We start from the raw sequence: 15,767 nt of genomic DNA, 5'->3' as shown, positions 1-15,767 counted from the left end.
TCTATAATCTGTCTCAGTTGGAGAGGGGAGCAGGGGAGAGTTAGACCGTGGCCACGTAGCCAAAGTACTCAGACTTGCTTGATTAAGAAGCTAGTAATAATCCCAGGTACAAAATGCTGCAGTCACATTGGTCAACTCCTTCCACCAAGGAAAACAAAACAAACATTAAAGCAATGGGATTTATGATCGTCATTATATTAGTCATTTCCTACAGCCAAACCCAAATGTCTTTGAATATTTTCTTATAGGATTGATAACCAAAGTAATTGACTCAGCTACAGACCATAGCACAGTTAAACCTTATTAAGACCAAAATGTTTTGTTCTTTACCTCACCTCTTGAAAGACTTAAACGGCAAGCTTTTGGCCATTTCCCATACTGCCTAAGGAATATGGACACCAAAGTCCTAGGAAGATCATGCAACCATGGAAGCCACATTGCCACAAATACAGAATGACATCAAGAATAGAATAGAACAGAACAGAACAGAATAGAATATTTCAGTTGGAAAGGACCTACAATGATCATCTAGTCCAATTGCCTGACCGCTTCATGGCTGACCAAAAGTTAAAGCATGTTGTTAAGGGCATTGTCCACATGCCTCTTAAACACTGACAGGCTTGGGGCATCAACCACCTCTCTAGGAAGCCTGTTCCAGTGTTTGACCACCCTCTCGGTAAAGAAATGCTTCCTAATGTCCAGTCTAAAGCTCCCCTGGCACTACTTGGAGCCATTCCCACGCATCCTATTACTGGATGCCGGGGAGAACATGAAAAATTCCTGGTATTTTTAGTAAAAATGTTTCCTATAGTTTACACATTCACATTTTTGTTGTTCAATTTTGGGCTGATAGGACAGTTTCTCTCCTGGGACAGGGTCCTATAAGATAGGAAACTGTAGAGATAAAACATGTAGAAATAAGGGGACTAGGGAGCAGGGATTTGCCTCTGTGATAACAGCACTGCAGTGAGGGATATAAAGCCCTAGATGTTGGTGAGCAGACCAGGGGCTTGTTCCTGACCCATCCTCCATTCCACCACATCCCCTCAGCTGTCTCAGTTAAAGCGTTCACCTGGCCATGCCTAAAACCATACTAGGGTCATTAAGAAAAACACAACCCCCCAAAAACCAGTTCTTTTAACATGAATAATTTCTCAGATTCAATTTAGAAAGAATCTGCTGAGCCACTGAGCGCAGCCAAAGGGAGGGTAACCTCTGATGATGAGTGTGGGAATGAGAGCTTGAAGGCAGTATGTTCTGAGATCAGATCTGTATAATATAGTATCAAAATAATACAAAAATGCAGACGAAGAGCAAAGAGCAGGTATGATTTTTGTTCTCTCTGGTTACTTTTAACTGAACCTTTGCCTGTCAATCTATTACACCTTTACTGGCAGAGCTGGGGCAGTAGCAAATTTGAACCCACTTTCAAGCCAGCGTAAAAGTTGGAGAGAAGTCACAGAAAGTCATTTCAATACTAGAAGTTTAATGAAAACCAGCAGGTGGACAGCAAAGCACAAATTGGTCCCTATGAAGAGGAAGACAGGCAGAGATACCAGCGTAAATTCTGCCTGAGAAAAGCCAATGGGCAGGTGTGGGCAGACTTGCTGGCTGGCATGGATGTGCCTCCACAGCACAGGCTGCCCCTTGCGTGCAGGGACATGAGGAGGAGCTGGGAAACTGTGATGGGAGTTTTAGGGAACAGGGGACATTAAAAGAGGCTTCTCCACTGGTCCCAGAGCAATTTGTTTCCAGGGATCTGTTGTGCTTTAAGTGTTGGGCAAAGCCCACCACAGCACGTGACTGCATGGTCTGGGTGTTGACTCCAGCCTGATGGGTCCACACTGAGCAAATTCAAGATTGTACTGCTCAGGGTTGGAGGCAACTGGAAGCCACTTAAACATAATAGCAGTGCCGAGGCCAAGTTAACTGTACTGCATCAGAGCTAATAAACACTGCCAATCATGGCAATCTATTAGCTTGTACTCAGCATCATGCTAACTGTGCTATACAGCTTCTGGTTGGCTTGGAAAATGGTCAGAGGGAACTCCTATCTACCAGTAGAGATCTGTGTAGATGTCAACCCTTATCTGTATGTCTGTGGACTCTCACTGTTCACCTGAATCCTGGTGAACTGAAGTATAAACCAACCGTTTCAAACGTTTTGGGAAATTTTGCAGAAGGGAGGACAAAAGGAGCTCTAGGGTAGTGAGGAATGGGCTCTGGACCAAGGCCATAGGCTGCTGAGTTACAGCTTTCTTCTGGGAGTACCAGGCAAAAAGCCTGTAGCCTGAGCATATGCCTGGAGCGCCTGGGATTGCAGAGAAGAGTCTAGGTTTGATCTAGGTTCCACAGTCTTAAGCACCTCATGCATTCAGCGGTGAGACTGCCAGCAGTCCAGTGAATGGCAGCACGTGCAGTGAAACCTCTTCTCAAAAGCAAACAAAATGCTGCCACAAAGGACACCCATGTAAACTTGTTTTTTTATTATAACTTGAAGATCTTAAAATAGTGTGTTCCATTTGGCTATCAAACACTGACTTTTTTTTCTGAAAGCCTGTCCTAAGGCACTGCAAGCTGCCTGCTGGCTGTACGGCTCTTGACAGAGAGAAACTTCCCAACAGAAATCTCAACTCACTTGAACCTACGGAAGGAGCTACAGAGGTGGAAAAATTATAGATGCATTAATGGAGGAAGGATTGCGGGACTGACCATTATAAAATCTGGAGGCAAAGGTCTTGAGCATTTAAAGGGCAATGCTCCTGGAGGGATTATAGGCTTAGAATGATCCATGCCCCAGAACAAGAGGACAAACAGCTCTCTCTGTATACCTACACTTCATTGGGACCAGATAGTGCATTTGATGGATCTCACTCATGTGTGACTGACACGACAACCTGACAGCAAGTGGTCTGCAGAACCTCGGCCAGGATTTTGGAGATTGCTGAATAGCTCACACACACACAAAAAACTGCAACAAAAAAGAAGGAATATTATACTTTGCTGCAGAAGATGCTATGTCTTTAACCTATCACTTTGTAATCATCTTCTTTCCCTTCTCCCCTTGTTTCTTTGTCACCTTAAAAGAGTAAAAAAGCTGTGTGAAGAGAGAGGAATAAAATATAAGGACACTTGGGAAGTTTTCATGGAGAGAAAGAAACACAGAACATTGTGATTAACAGCATAAGTGAATTGTTGGCCTTCAAACATTAAAAGAACAGCATTATGAAGAAATTAAGTCTCCTCTAAGCAAAACACATGATGTCAGTCAATTTTAGGAACAAGGTGCCATATATGAGACTCAGCCCTGTCCTGGATTTAACATACGACCTTTGCTTTCAAGATCCTTGGTCCCTCTGAAATGTTTTTCTTTATTCTCTTTGGTGCTGGTTCCTTGTTATTAATTAGATCAAGTCAGGTTTCCACTGAGACTGTAAGAATAGGGACATCTGTGTGTTACCTGTCAAGTACTGCCGTAACTGTCTTCAATTGCTCTTGTAAGTCTAGTGCCTCTGTGGAATCCCATATTATGAAAATTGCATGCTGTCTTTCAAAGCCTTCCTCCAGTCTGTGTAACATTGCAATGTACTTTTGGTAGGGGCATGTAAAAGTAGAAAACTTTCCTAAGAAAACCACTAAGTGCAATAGTAAGAATACCACTATTAGCAATAGTGAGAAGAAAGAGTTGGTTTGCTACCCAATGGGACGAAAAGCTGTTTGAAGGATCAGCTGTGATCAGAAAGCCACAGCAGTTAACACTGAAGACAAAGGAGTAGAAATTCAGGTCATAGTAGGAAAAAGTAGATTAGAGAGAACTGAGATAAATTAAAAATTTTCAAATTGGCTGGGCCTTATGAATTTCACCCTAGAATAGGCAGATCACTGACTGGGGAATCTTAGAGCTGCTGGCAATTACCTTTGATAAACGAGGTCAGAATCGGTCAACTCAGGAAACACTCAATGGGGAATAACCAAATAGCTTTAGTCTTGCTAAGAAGGATCTGAAGTTGTCCAGTGGATCATAAGCTTAAACAGAGTCACTGTCACATATGTATGAATGTCAGATTGGTAATATAAAGGAAAGTGTTATCTACAAGACACATGAGGGAATTCTCCTTTATTACTTCACTTTGGATAGATTTCAATCATAACCTTAGGTCCAGTGTTAGATGATACATTTTAAGGAGGATGTGACCGATTGGCAGTGAGTACTCCACAAAAGATGACAAAAAATTGAATAAATTGTTTAATGCAAAGAAGACAAGACTTAGGGGAAATATGACAGAAGACCCTGAAAATATTAAAGGTGGCTGCAAGGAAAAAGGGAATAACCCATTCTTGTCCATTGCAGGTAGGACAGAAGTAACTTGCCGGTTAAGAAAGGAAAAAACCTATTTTCTAATAGCAAGGAATATTAGGCCTTGGGATTAACTGCCCAGAGAATTTCCATCAGCGGAGGCCCTCAAAAACGGGTGAGCCACAGCTCTGATGAGGAGTGTCAGCTGTGCTGACACAGCTGCAGGACCCTGAAGCTACTTGCTAATTTTCTATGATTCTAGGAAAAAACACCTGTGGCTAGTTAGCAGGAGAATAATTTTTTGAGTTTCAGGCTATTTTGGGCAATAGTATGTATTACCTTTTCCGTAGTTAATTTTTAGTAGTGTTCTGAAAGCTTAAAGTTGAAGAGTGGCTTGACCCAAGGTATTCTTTCATCTTTCTACTTTCATTTTTGCTGTTTGAGCGAACTGCCTGATCATGCTTTCCTCTGATTCTTATAAAGCCTCTTGAACACAATATTCGGTGGTCTTTTTTTTTTTTTTCCCAAATGTGGGATCGATGACATATGACATTATGTAGGAAAACATTATTTCCTGAATGGTTGCCTACAGCCATTATTGGATCCTTTCTTCTATAGAGTCAACCAACTCACATTAATGTTGATGTGGATTCCTTTAAGTTTTGCTTTTTGTTTTTTCATTTGTGGCATCTAATAATCAATTTCTCTATATTTGCCCTTTTCTGACGCGATAATTGACCCTAGAAATCTGAGTCCATCTGGAGCAGTATATCTTAAGACTCTCAATGCCAAAGTGCTATGTGTGCTACACTTCAGCCTAGAAAGAAAACAAACTTTATCAAATTCAAGGCTTTGCCTTACTATTACTTTACATGTCCAAGAAAAGCAACAAAGCTGGTGAAGGGTCTGGAGCACAAGTCTTATGAGGAGCGGCTGGGGGAACTGGGGTTTTTTAGTCTGGAGAAAAGGGGGCTGAGGGGAGACCTTATCGCTCCTAACTACCTGAAAGGAGGTTGTAGCGAGGTGGGTGTCGATCTCTTTTCCCAAGTAACAAGTGGTAGGACTAGAGGAAACGGCCTAAAGTTGTGCCAGGGGAGGTTTAGGTTGGATATTAGGAAAAAATTCTTCACTGAAAGGATTGTAAAGCATTGGAACAGGCTGCCCAGGGAGGTGGTTGAGTCACCACCCCTGGAGGTATTTAAAAGACCTTTTTTGTAGATGTGGTGCTTAGGGACATGGTTTAGTGGTGGACTTGGCAGTGTTAGGTTTATGGTTGGACTTGATGATCTTAAAGGTCTTTTCCAACCTAAATGATTCTATGATTCTATGACTCTATGATATTGATTGAAATTTGCTGGGTTTTGAGTTCTGAAGATGAACAAAGGTTGCTCCTGAATTAAGCTGGGGTCAAAGAGTTTTTATAAGGCTGGCAACAAGGAGCTGAATAATCATCACAGACAGCTTCTAATGGTGATAGCATTGCAAATATATTCATTGCAGGATCAAACTCACCATCATTCTCTCTCATGTACACAAATAAAAAAAAAATCCTTTACTGTTTACTATTTGAACTGGTAGCCTTTCTGCATACTTTAGCTAAAAAGCAGGAGAGAAAGGACATAAACCTGCCAACATTATGCTGGGCTTCGGTGGAAAAAAGACAGGATTTCTTCGTAACTGTTCATTTTGGCGGGCACTCAGCCATCTGAACACTCCTTGGTTTTTAAAGTAACAAGCTCTGCAAGTTTCACCGCTGTTTCTGGAGACTTGGACAGCAGCAGTGACAGTGGATTTCTCCTTCTCTCAACTGGAGATGTTTTAACTGCCTTTGAGAAGTGAAATCAATTCATATCTTTCTGTCTACGGCAACAGACTCTCACTGGAGCTGCAGCTTATGACTTTTATCTTGTTGTGACACCTGCTTTGGTCAAGGGGATTACTGATTACTCCTCCTGGAAGGTCTCAATACTGATGATGTTCAGTTGAGCAGCTGTCCTCCCTCTTCTGTTATTATTATTCATGACATGTGATTTGCTTCTTCTGAGGGCCTTAGTGATAGAAAACTTAGCAGTTCTTTGCTGTCTTTCTTTTAAAGGGACATGAATGGACAATTATTGTTTCAGAAATGTGCTACAGCCACCATTTCACCTCATCTATTGTTCAGATATCTCTGTGCAGCCAGAATGTGGGCAATGAAAAGGTGCAAGATGTGTCATTACCCATATGCTGAGAGCTATCATTTGCACACTTATTGTCTCTCCAACAATGTCATTCATTACCTAGTATCATACTGAGAAGAGTACTGAGATTCCACCTAGACAAAGCTGAGGTAAGATACAGATTAGAGTGATTTTAGTTGAGGGTATGCCTCCATAATTAATTATCGAGCTTCTAAATTCTGGGCTTATTTTACGTAATTTACATCCACCTGAAAGTCATATTGACTATATTCAGCTTCTTAACACCGGCACTTGGGTGAAGAAGTTAACAATACATGGAGGGATGCAGGTACATGGAAGGAAGACAGAAAAAAAAAGGCTTTGGAATGGGACCTATAGGATTTGCAAATGCTTATTCTGAAGAACAGATAGACAAATGACATCAACTACAATGTAAAGTCATTTTTCCTTCTAATATTTGACAGATTACCACAAAAACAGTTATGTTCAACTCTTCTCTACTTTCACTATAAATAAGACACCAAATTGCTTCCTATGGAGCAAATAAAGCATACCTTGGATTTTAGAAATACCCCCTAAGTGTTGTGTCCCTAAAGTGTTCTTGATTGCTGACACTAAACATCTCCCTTCTTTTTATGTAACACCCCAGGAATTAAGATCAGCAAAGATCATCATCTAATTGCCACTTTGAAACAGAAGATGATGGGCACTGGTGTGAGAATGGTAAAAAGCCTTACTCCTGATCCGAGCCTATGGACACTTTGTGTAGTTTGCATTCCTCTGGGAAGTAGCTATGATTAAAAAACAGGGAGGTATTTCACGATGCTTCTGGACTGTTCCTCCAGCAGTGAAAGCTCTTGCCACCATTCCTAGGAATTCCTTGGAAACAACTCAAAACATAAAACCCTATAGAAGGTCCATCTGTTGTCTGTGTTGGTTGGTTTGTTTTCCCCACATGCATATTAATTTCAGTCTCTTGCAGAAGTCCTGCTCTGGCTACAGCTTTTACTCAGGTGAGCAAATTGTCATTTTATTTTTTCTAATAATCACTTGTTCCTTGTCTTGCTGTGGCCAATAGAAAATCAAAGTTGGATGGTCACAGACCCTCTGAACCATCATTCAAATAAAAAAAATGCATATACGTGTTTATATCAGCTTGCACATACAACCCATGATTTGGACAAAGTAGTCTTTACAAACTCACAGTCTTGGTTTAAATTCTGTTCTAATAAAATGCAACTGTCCCTCCATGGCAGCTTTGTGAGACTTACTTCCCCCACCCTCCCATTTTATACTGTCACATTTCCTTTGAGCATCTAGCTTATAGATTTTCTCCAGCTACCAAGCTATTTGGCTTCCATCTGTTCAATAATTCAAATATACGCATCAAATGCACACATAGCACATTTCCAGGTAGTAACATCCCCTTTCCTTTCCGCCTTCTCATAGTCAGGCAATTAGGCAATTTGCAGGTAAGGTGAGCAAAGATAACACGCTCCTGTTTGCCTCCACAGTTGGTTCTAGTTTGTCCATCAGCTCCCCCCACTTTCTCTTTGCAGACCTCCACAACGTCGCATGCGAGCAGCCACTGCATCGCCTTGGCAGCCTCCGGTGGGACAGCTGAGCCGTGAGCAAAGCCCAGTGGCACCGACAGTTTGGCCCCTCTGGCAGCATGGCTTTAAGGCAGGCATGTGTATCTACTACAGTGGCAGCAGGGCTCTCCAGGTCCACGTGCAGCTGGTACGGAGATCAAAGGTATGGTTGCCATGCTTACATGCTCTCGTGGAAAAGTGCTCTCCCTAGGCTCTTCCCCTCCTTTCTCCCTCCCCTCCATGACTTCTGCCGGCTCGCTCTTTTCCCAGTTGTGTCTTCCTTACTGAAGAAGCAGCAAAACAATGGAGTGGCACTCCCTCCACCAAAACCTTCCTAGGAGCCAGCCCTGGCCAACCGTGTGCCCAGGAGACTGTAACAGGAGGACAGGGCAGAGGAGCACAGCCCCGGGAGACAGGGGGTTCCCATCCCACGTGGCAGCCTATTTCCTTTCAATGCTCTGAAGTATTTTCACAGCCTTTGGTTTTCTCTGCTCTCCCTAAAACCAAGACACTTGTTTCACCATAGGGGTGCCAAGGGCAAAGGTTTGAGAAGACCCCAAGAGGCGTTTAGACAGATGCATCATTTAGCGACCCCAAAAGAAAATCTTAAGAAACTCCAGCAATAAATGAATAAAACTCCAACAAAGCAAGGACAAGTAACGAAGATGTCAGGGAAAAGGAGGCTTCTCTGGAGAATGGGCAAGTGATTGTAGGCAGGAAAGAAAAGGGAGATTAAGAAAACAAGAACTATACAAGAGGAGGAGATATTTATGAGAAAAAAAAATACAGGAAATTTGCAGTGAAAGACGTGGGATAAATGGAAAAAGCTGACCTGGATTAAACGAATTATTTGGCTAGACCAGTATCCTGTTTTCCTTCAATGTCAATACCAGATGCTACAGAGAAGTGGTACAAGAGATACGTACACAGCTGCAGAAGAAGCTTCATCCAAAGCCCTGGCCAAGGACCAGTGAGTTCAGCCTTCAGCCAGGCAACTGCTGTGTAATTGGTTTATAACTGTGTAATATGAAAAATACATCTGTGATGGCATTCTTATTGATGTAAATATCTATTTCTTGCAAAGGTTCAATGCAACACCTTTTGATAATACCTTGGGACAATACTTTCCAAGGGAAAATTACAGCTTGTATCTCCTTTTCAGTAGAAATGTCTTGCCTTTTAATTTAACTGATTTTCCTTTGCTTCTGCATTATAATGAAGGTGCAGCACAGCCATACCCAAACTACTTTATGCCACTTAGTATACATATATCTAATATGTACACATATCAAATTAATATAATATTTATCCTCTTTTTAAATGACACAATACTAATTTGTATGTGTATCACAAAGCCATTGTTCTTCAGGAATCAGACTTGTGAACAAGGAAAATTTTAAAATGTGTTTTAGACAAATGACTTGCCTAAGCTTTCTCTGCACAGCAGCTGTTCACTGCATTTGTATCAAATTCATTAGGACACAGGCCCAACCACACTTTCCTTCAGCAAATTTAGCAGCAGCTCTTGGAAATCTTTTGTGAGCTGTGATTGAAACCACGCTCATAGACAGGTCTGGAAAGGAAGATTTTATAAAGCTGCTGCTGCTAGTAAAGGATTTACAACCCAAATGCCAACAAGTGCAACAAGTTTTCTCCCTCTATCCTAAATGTCTTTCAGTGTTTGCACTTCTTCCCCCCCCCCGCAAAGAAAAACACAAATTTTGCCCTAAGGGATATCATCATTAAAGAGAGAAACAGTGCAGTCAAAAAGCTTTAGCATGACACAGATCATTCAACGGTTGTGCAATTACTCTGAAAAGCTACTTATTTTTGAACACAGAGCTTTCACTCAACACAGGCCCGAGGCATCATGATCAGATCTGTATCTGCAGTATCTCAACCAGTCTGATCTAGGGGTTTTGCTCATTATGGAAGCTGTGGCCATGTGTGAGCTTTACATCTAGGTCCAAATAGTTTCTAAAGCGTTTTGGAGCTGGGGTGGCTTTAAAAGGTATTACCAAATCATAACAATTTCCAAGAATGAATTAGAAGTTGTTTTGGATACCTCTCATCCCCTAAATCCACCTGGGTTTGGTTTTGCTTAAGGTTTACAAGCCACTTTCCCAACAGAATTCATACAGACTAATGGCATAGTAAGTGACTACACAAGCAATAAGGAAAGCAATAATACCCAAAGTACTCTCAGGTAAACCAAGTGAATGAAATAGAGCATATTCCAAACATAAACATTTTTGAAAATTATTATTTAGGGCCAAATAAAACTTGCACAGACCCTGAGCATGCTCCAGTAGCAGGGTATGACCACCTAGATGGAAAAGTTGATTCCCATTGGTTACTCCAACCAAATTTCTATAAAAATGCTGTTCAGTACTACCTTTGAAAGCAGTAAGAAATCAAATTTTTCTCTGTAATATAGCTGCATAGGAAAACATATTGAAATGCAGGGGAATGTTTTCTACCCTCTAAATCATTGCGATGGCAGGCCACGGTGCTTATAACACTATCGTTCCGACTGACAAGGACATAGCATTAGCTACAGGCTCCTCACCGCTCTTTGCCATGCTGACACTACAGGAGTCAAGCCATTATTATTCTGCTCTTTTTACAGTCTCCTAAATATCTTTTTTTTTTTTAAATTTCATTATTTTCTTAAACTTTCCATGAACCTGAGCTCCTTCTGACCCAAAAGCCCCAGTAATTCTGCTGACCCTTTGCTAAGTGTGCTTCTCGAAACATCCACAGCTATAGCTGCGGGACTGCGGCTCACATATTAGCAACCTGGGTGGCAGCAATCGATTGCAGGGCCTTTTAGGGTAATGCAGTTTCAACACATACTGAAAGACATAGCGGTGAGGTGAAAATGACTTACAGGCCCAATTCCTTTCTGCAGTTCAACTCTATAAACTGCAATAATTCACTTCAAAGGAAAGACAAATGGGTTACGCTACATTTATACAACGATAACAGAACAGAGTTATGTCCTAAACATTTTGCAAGAAACAAAAATAGTTTTTCACACTCACTCCAGAATAAAATTGGATTTTAATTTGCTTTTGCATGCATTCGAGATAAAAAAGATAACAAGTTGGCACAGGAGTCTACATGCTGAAATAGTGAGAATGCAATAGAGTTTACAGACCTGTAGGAAGCAAGGTAATTTCTCAGCGGCCCCATCATGGTATTTCCAAAGGAACGTTACAAATTCTCATGGCCAACCCTGCAAGAAGTGGAAAGAATAGTTAAAACTAGAGGGTTTCCAAAAGAAAAGCAAGTAAGAACAGCTGTCTCCTTGGATACGCAATGCTAAAAGTCATTGTAGAATTGGTTTAGAGGATGTTAAACATTTTAAACTATGGAAGCAGCAAGACCATAGCAATTATTTAAATATAACAAAGTCCAAGTTAAATAAAATATACAAAATGGTAAGTTGTTTTTAAAGACATGTTATTGAAAACTATTTTGATAAAAATGCAATGAATATGTGGGACTGGATTGGAAAGAAAAGAAAAAAGAGAGAATACTGCACCAATTTATATTCCCTTTGAACTGTCTGTAATACAGACCTTAAAGTGCATTTTCAAACATATAGCATATCAAAGAAGCAGACATTTATTTCTAGCCATGGCACTTCTAGGCTTTTGGTAAATGAAACCAGAAATAGTCTAGTGGAACTGTGCTGTGTGATAAACCATGTACTGATGGGTTCTGCCCAACATCAGTAAACAATTGTTTTTTCCTTTAACCGAAGGGAAGAATTTCAGCAGTAAACAAATGCCTTGCATCTTGCATGAATTCTTCAACAGAATCAAAGCAATCCTGTCTTTTCACACCTCATGCATGTACTATTCCAAGTCAAAATACAACTTATATTCCCTGAGATCTAGCAGTTGCTATGTTTTTGATTATGACAACCATGATACACAAGGGTAAATCCAATACACTATAGCTTTCTGCCACAATCCCCCTGGAACCCACACCCATTGTTGTAAGGATAATTATCTGGGTATCCCCGAGGCCAATTTTTGCAGTTTTCATATAAAAATCACCTCTTGTATAAGACATGAAATTTAAAATCATCCCCTTCACAGATATCATTGAGTCACTCCATTACCTCTGGGACAGATATAAATTATGCATTCTTTGATTCTCTTTAAAATTTTAGATGCACAAGGGGACAGAGAAGCATCTAAATGGTACTAAAAATATAAGGCATTCAAGAAAGAAACAATAACTTGTACGGTATTAACTGCTACAGTGCTCCGAAGGCTCCCTGCCTGGTCAAGAAAAGCACATAAAGCACTGAAACATAACAGCAGGCTTGCATGCTAATGGCTGCTAGTGACAAGGACTCATTGAATGTCACTGCTTCACATACTGCGTACTGTTCATTTTTCTTATCTATGTGACCTCTCCTTTGAAATGACTGATGAAACTCCAATGAATTAGCATCTCCGCTTCTGGGCATTTGCCACCAAGAAGGCATTCAGTAACATCTCTACTAAAATACAAAAATAAAGCAAGGGGGAAAAAATCATAATCTTAACAAAAAATAGTCACTATGTCTGTTAAAGGATACTGTGTGTACTGCAAAAGGACTGCTTCTCCGAAGCTTCCTCGTTAGGTTAGTTTTTACCTTGATGCCCTTTAAGGGTATTGGCTTGTCACAATACATGCATTCCCATTTCAGACTTGGCTAACATTTTCATAATTGGTGTGAATAAAAAGGAATAGCTATAACTGCAAGAAAAAAATGAAATGCCTCTGTTCTGATGCCCTGCTGCTATGATGACCTATTTCACACTAGCATCTGTTCTCTTCTGATGAACCACTCCAGATGTAAGCTGGCAAAACAGCACTGCAAGTATGTTACCCAGACGTCCACTGAGTGCTGCAGATGTTTTCTTCCATGCTTCACATTTAATGTGTGCCTGATAATTTTTTTTTCTTTATTATTTCAACTACTTGGCCCGCAGAATTTCCTGTGAAGTTCACAGAATCTGGGATCCAATCTGCAGCCATAAGGAGCAGCTCCCTTTGTGTGAGCAGGTTCATCAACGTCTGGAGTAACCAGCCAAAAGAGCCTTGGTCTGAATTGCCAAAAGAAATGCAGACCTCAGTAATCTATTACACCTTAATATTATTTGCCTGAGGATTTAACACAGCGCTCATTTCAATTTCAAAATTACAGATGTTTGTAATATTCAGATGCATCAGTCTGACCAAAAATATTATGCCCGTTCTCTGCCTCAAGCCCTTGACCTGAATGAGGTTAGTGACAGGGATATGAATGACTTGAGCAGAAAACGAAACACAAAAGCAGTTTTATCGTGAAGTACAATATTTCTTCTGTCACTTAACCATTTTTTTTCCCTTTCAAAATTACAGGGTAGACTGCAAATCTTCAAGGCTAGCAGCCACTACGACAGCCTAAGTGCCATTTAAAAGAATAATAATTTATGAGATGCCTTGGTAGAATAGCAAAGGTCAGAGAGAAGACTCCCCAGGGAGGAGAGGATGACAAAGGTTACAAAGATGACTAAAGACTTGCCTACAGGAAGGGATTTTCTTGGAAGGAAGATGTTTTGTTGCAACAACTTCATCCTACCTAACACGCAGTCGCCTCATCCGAACGACGAGTTCACCTTTAAGTTAGCTACAAGGCACTGCTTACAAAATACGCTTCTGAAATTTGTGGCTTAGCAGCTTGGCTGTGTACCCAGGCCCCACTGAGGTGCTGCCAGATGGAGGACGCTGTGAGTCTGTCCCACAGGGCACAAGGGGATGCCTAGTGACTGAACCCAGCCCACCTGGGGGATCAAACTTGAAAAATCTCCCGAGTCTTTGAAAGCCAGTCCCCAGATAGGTACCACTTCTCAGGCACTCAGTACCATTTGCAGACCTCTAGCAGACCACCACAGACTGGTGCAGTTTCTTTAGCAGCAATGGGAGGAGTTGGTATACAAGGAGCCTAAGACACATGGTTGATACATTGCTCCCAGGCAATTGTAAATTTGCACACCAGCCATCATGCCTCACAGCAGTTTGGGCTGCTTTTTCTTGCCACAGCTACAGCATTCCCCCCCTTCAGCTGCCGCAAGTACAGAATAAAAAGAGACAAGGATGAAGACAAGCAGGAACAACTCTTCTTGGCACAGCTCCACTCTCCGCAGCATCATCTCTGGGCTCATAAAATACACATTAACTGGTAGGAGAAGCTGGCTGCAAACCTGGGGGTAACCGGCGGTGTCTGCAGAACATCAGAGCGATAAAGAAAAGCTTAACCTGAAGCCAGCATGCAATACAAGACAACTCTTATCTCTTCAAAAATGTGCGGCCATAACCATTTTGAAAACTGACAGTTTCCAACTGCTCCTGATCGGGTGTGGGAAGTTTCTGCAGGCAGATCAATGGCTGGCACTTGTGGAGGAGGTCTGCATGGCTCTGAAGGGTACAGATGTAATATTTGCCGGTCAAGAAGAGGTTATTGATTGCTTTGAGTACGAAGGATTATGCTTAATTGCTGTACAACAACTACTAGAGCCCATCTTCCTGGTGTTTGATCTCTGTGCCAGGCCTCCCAGTTTATAGAGAGGTACCCAAGGGCGGGGTAACCATTCAGGTATATTTACTTAAGGCAATCTTTGGTGACTCTCATCTATTTTCTGTACTAAAATAGGGCAATTTGCTGAAAGGGACTAATGCCACAGACGTTAGCAGTATCTGCATTCCCTTGCTCCGGCAGTCCCTGGTCCATCACCATGGCCAATGAAGCCTTTGGCTGGCTATTCAGATCACAGAACATTTTTACAGTCCCATAACCACACACTGGGGACAGCAGAGTGTGCCTTTGGGAGAGGGAAGGGGAGAAGGCAAGCGGAAGGCGGGATGTAGCCAAGCAAGCCTCCAATTGTAATAGTATCTTTCATCCCGCACATCACCTGCAGGAAGAAAGAAAAGGGAACTTGATTGCGCAGGAACATTGCGAACACAACGAATAACCCAGGTGATGCCCATTCCCAAGTGACAAATAGCAGCTTTCCAGTACTTGAAGGGGGCATACAAGAAAGCTGGAGAAGGACTTTTTACAAGGACATGTAGTGATAGTACAAGGGGTAATGGCTTTATGCTGAAAGAGGGTAGATTTAGATGAGATAGTAGGACGAAATTCTTCACCATGAGGGTGGTGAGGCACTGGAACAGGTTGCCCAGAGAAGCTGTGGATGCTCCAACCCTGGAAGTGTTCAAGGCCAGGTTGGACGGGGCTTTGAGAGACCTGGTTTAGTAGAAAGTGTCGCTGCCCATGGCAGGGGGGTTGGAATTAGATGATCTTTAAGGTCCCTTCCAACCCAAACCATTCTATGATATGATTGTATGATAAATCTACTGGGCACAGTGCCAGGGAGCCCTCCCGAACATGGCCAAGAAAGGTAACCAGCATTTCCAACGCATGCTTTGCCTAATGCTTAGAGTCGCCTGCTCCAGTGCAGCAGCTCCCTCTCAGTGCCAAGCCTTGGCGGGCTCTACGTGTGGGGTTTTATACTCTCCCGTGTCAGTTTTGTGTGCTCTGTCTTCCTTTATTAATTTTAAACAGAATGGGGGGGGATGTAAATTCACCGTTGGGGATATGTCAGTGTTTGCTCAACATGCTCTATATACCTTTATTAATTTTGTATTGAA

The 15,767-nt window shown here is 41.8% G+C and overlaps 1 protein-coding gene across 2 annotated transcripts in view; it reads right to left on the bottom strand.

Annotated features, from left to right (window-relative positions):
• The window catches only part of ENOX1 (ecto-NOX disulfide-thiol exchanger 1), a 374,261-nt gene that overhangs the window by 244,946 nt on the left and 113,548 nt on the right, over positions 1 to 15,767 (bottom strand). For both annotated transcript variants that reach the window (XM_059833157.1, XM_059833238.1), the window contains exon 3: positions 11,230 to 11,307. The gene's annotated coding sequence lies outside the window, so the exon portion shown is untranslated. The remainder of the gene's footprint in view (positions 1 to 11,229; positions 11,308 to 15,767) is intronic.

This window comes from Gavia stellata, chromosome 1, assembly GCF_030936135.1.
Source record: "Gavia stellata isolate bGavSte3 chromosome 1, bGavSte3.hap2, whole genome shotgun sequence".
NCBI lineage: Eukaryota > Metazoa > Chordata > Aves > Gaviiformes > Gaviidae > Gavia > Gavia stellata.
This window is presented reverse-complemented; position numbering and strand designations above follow the sequence as displayed.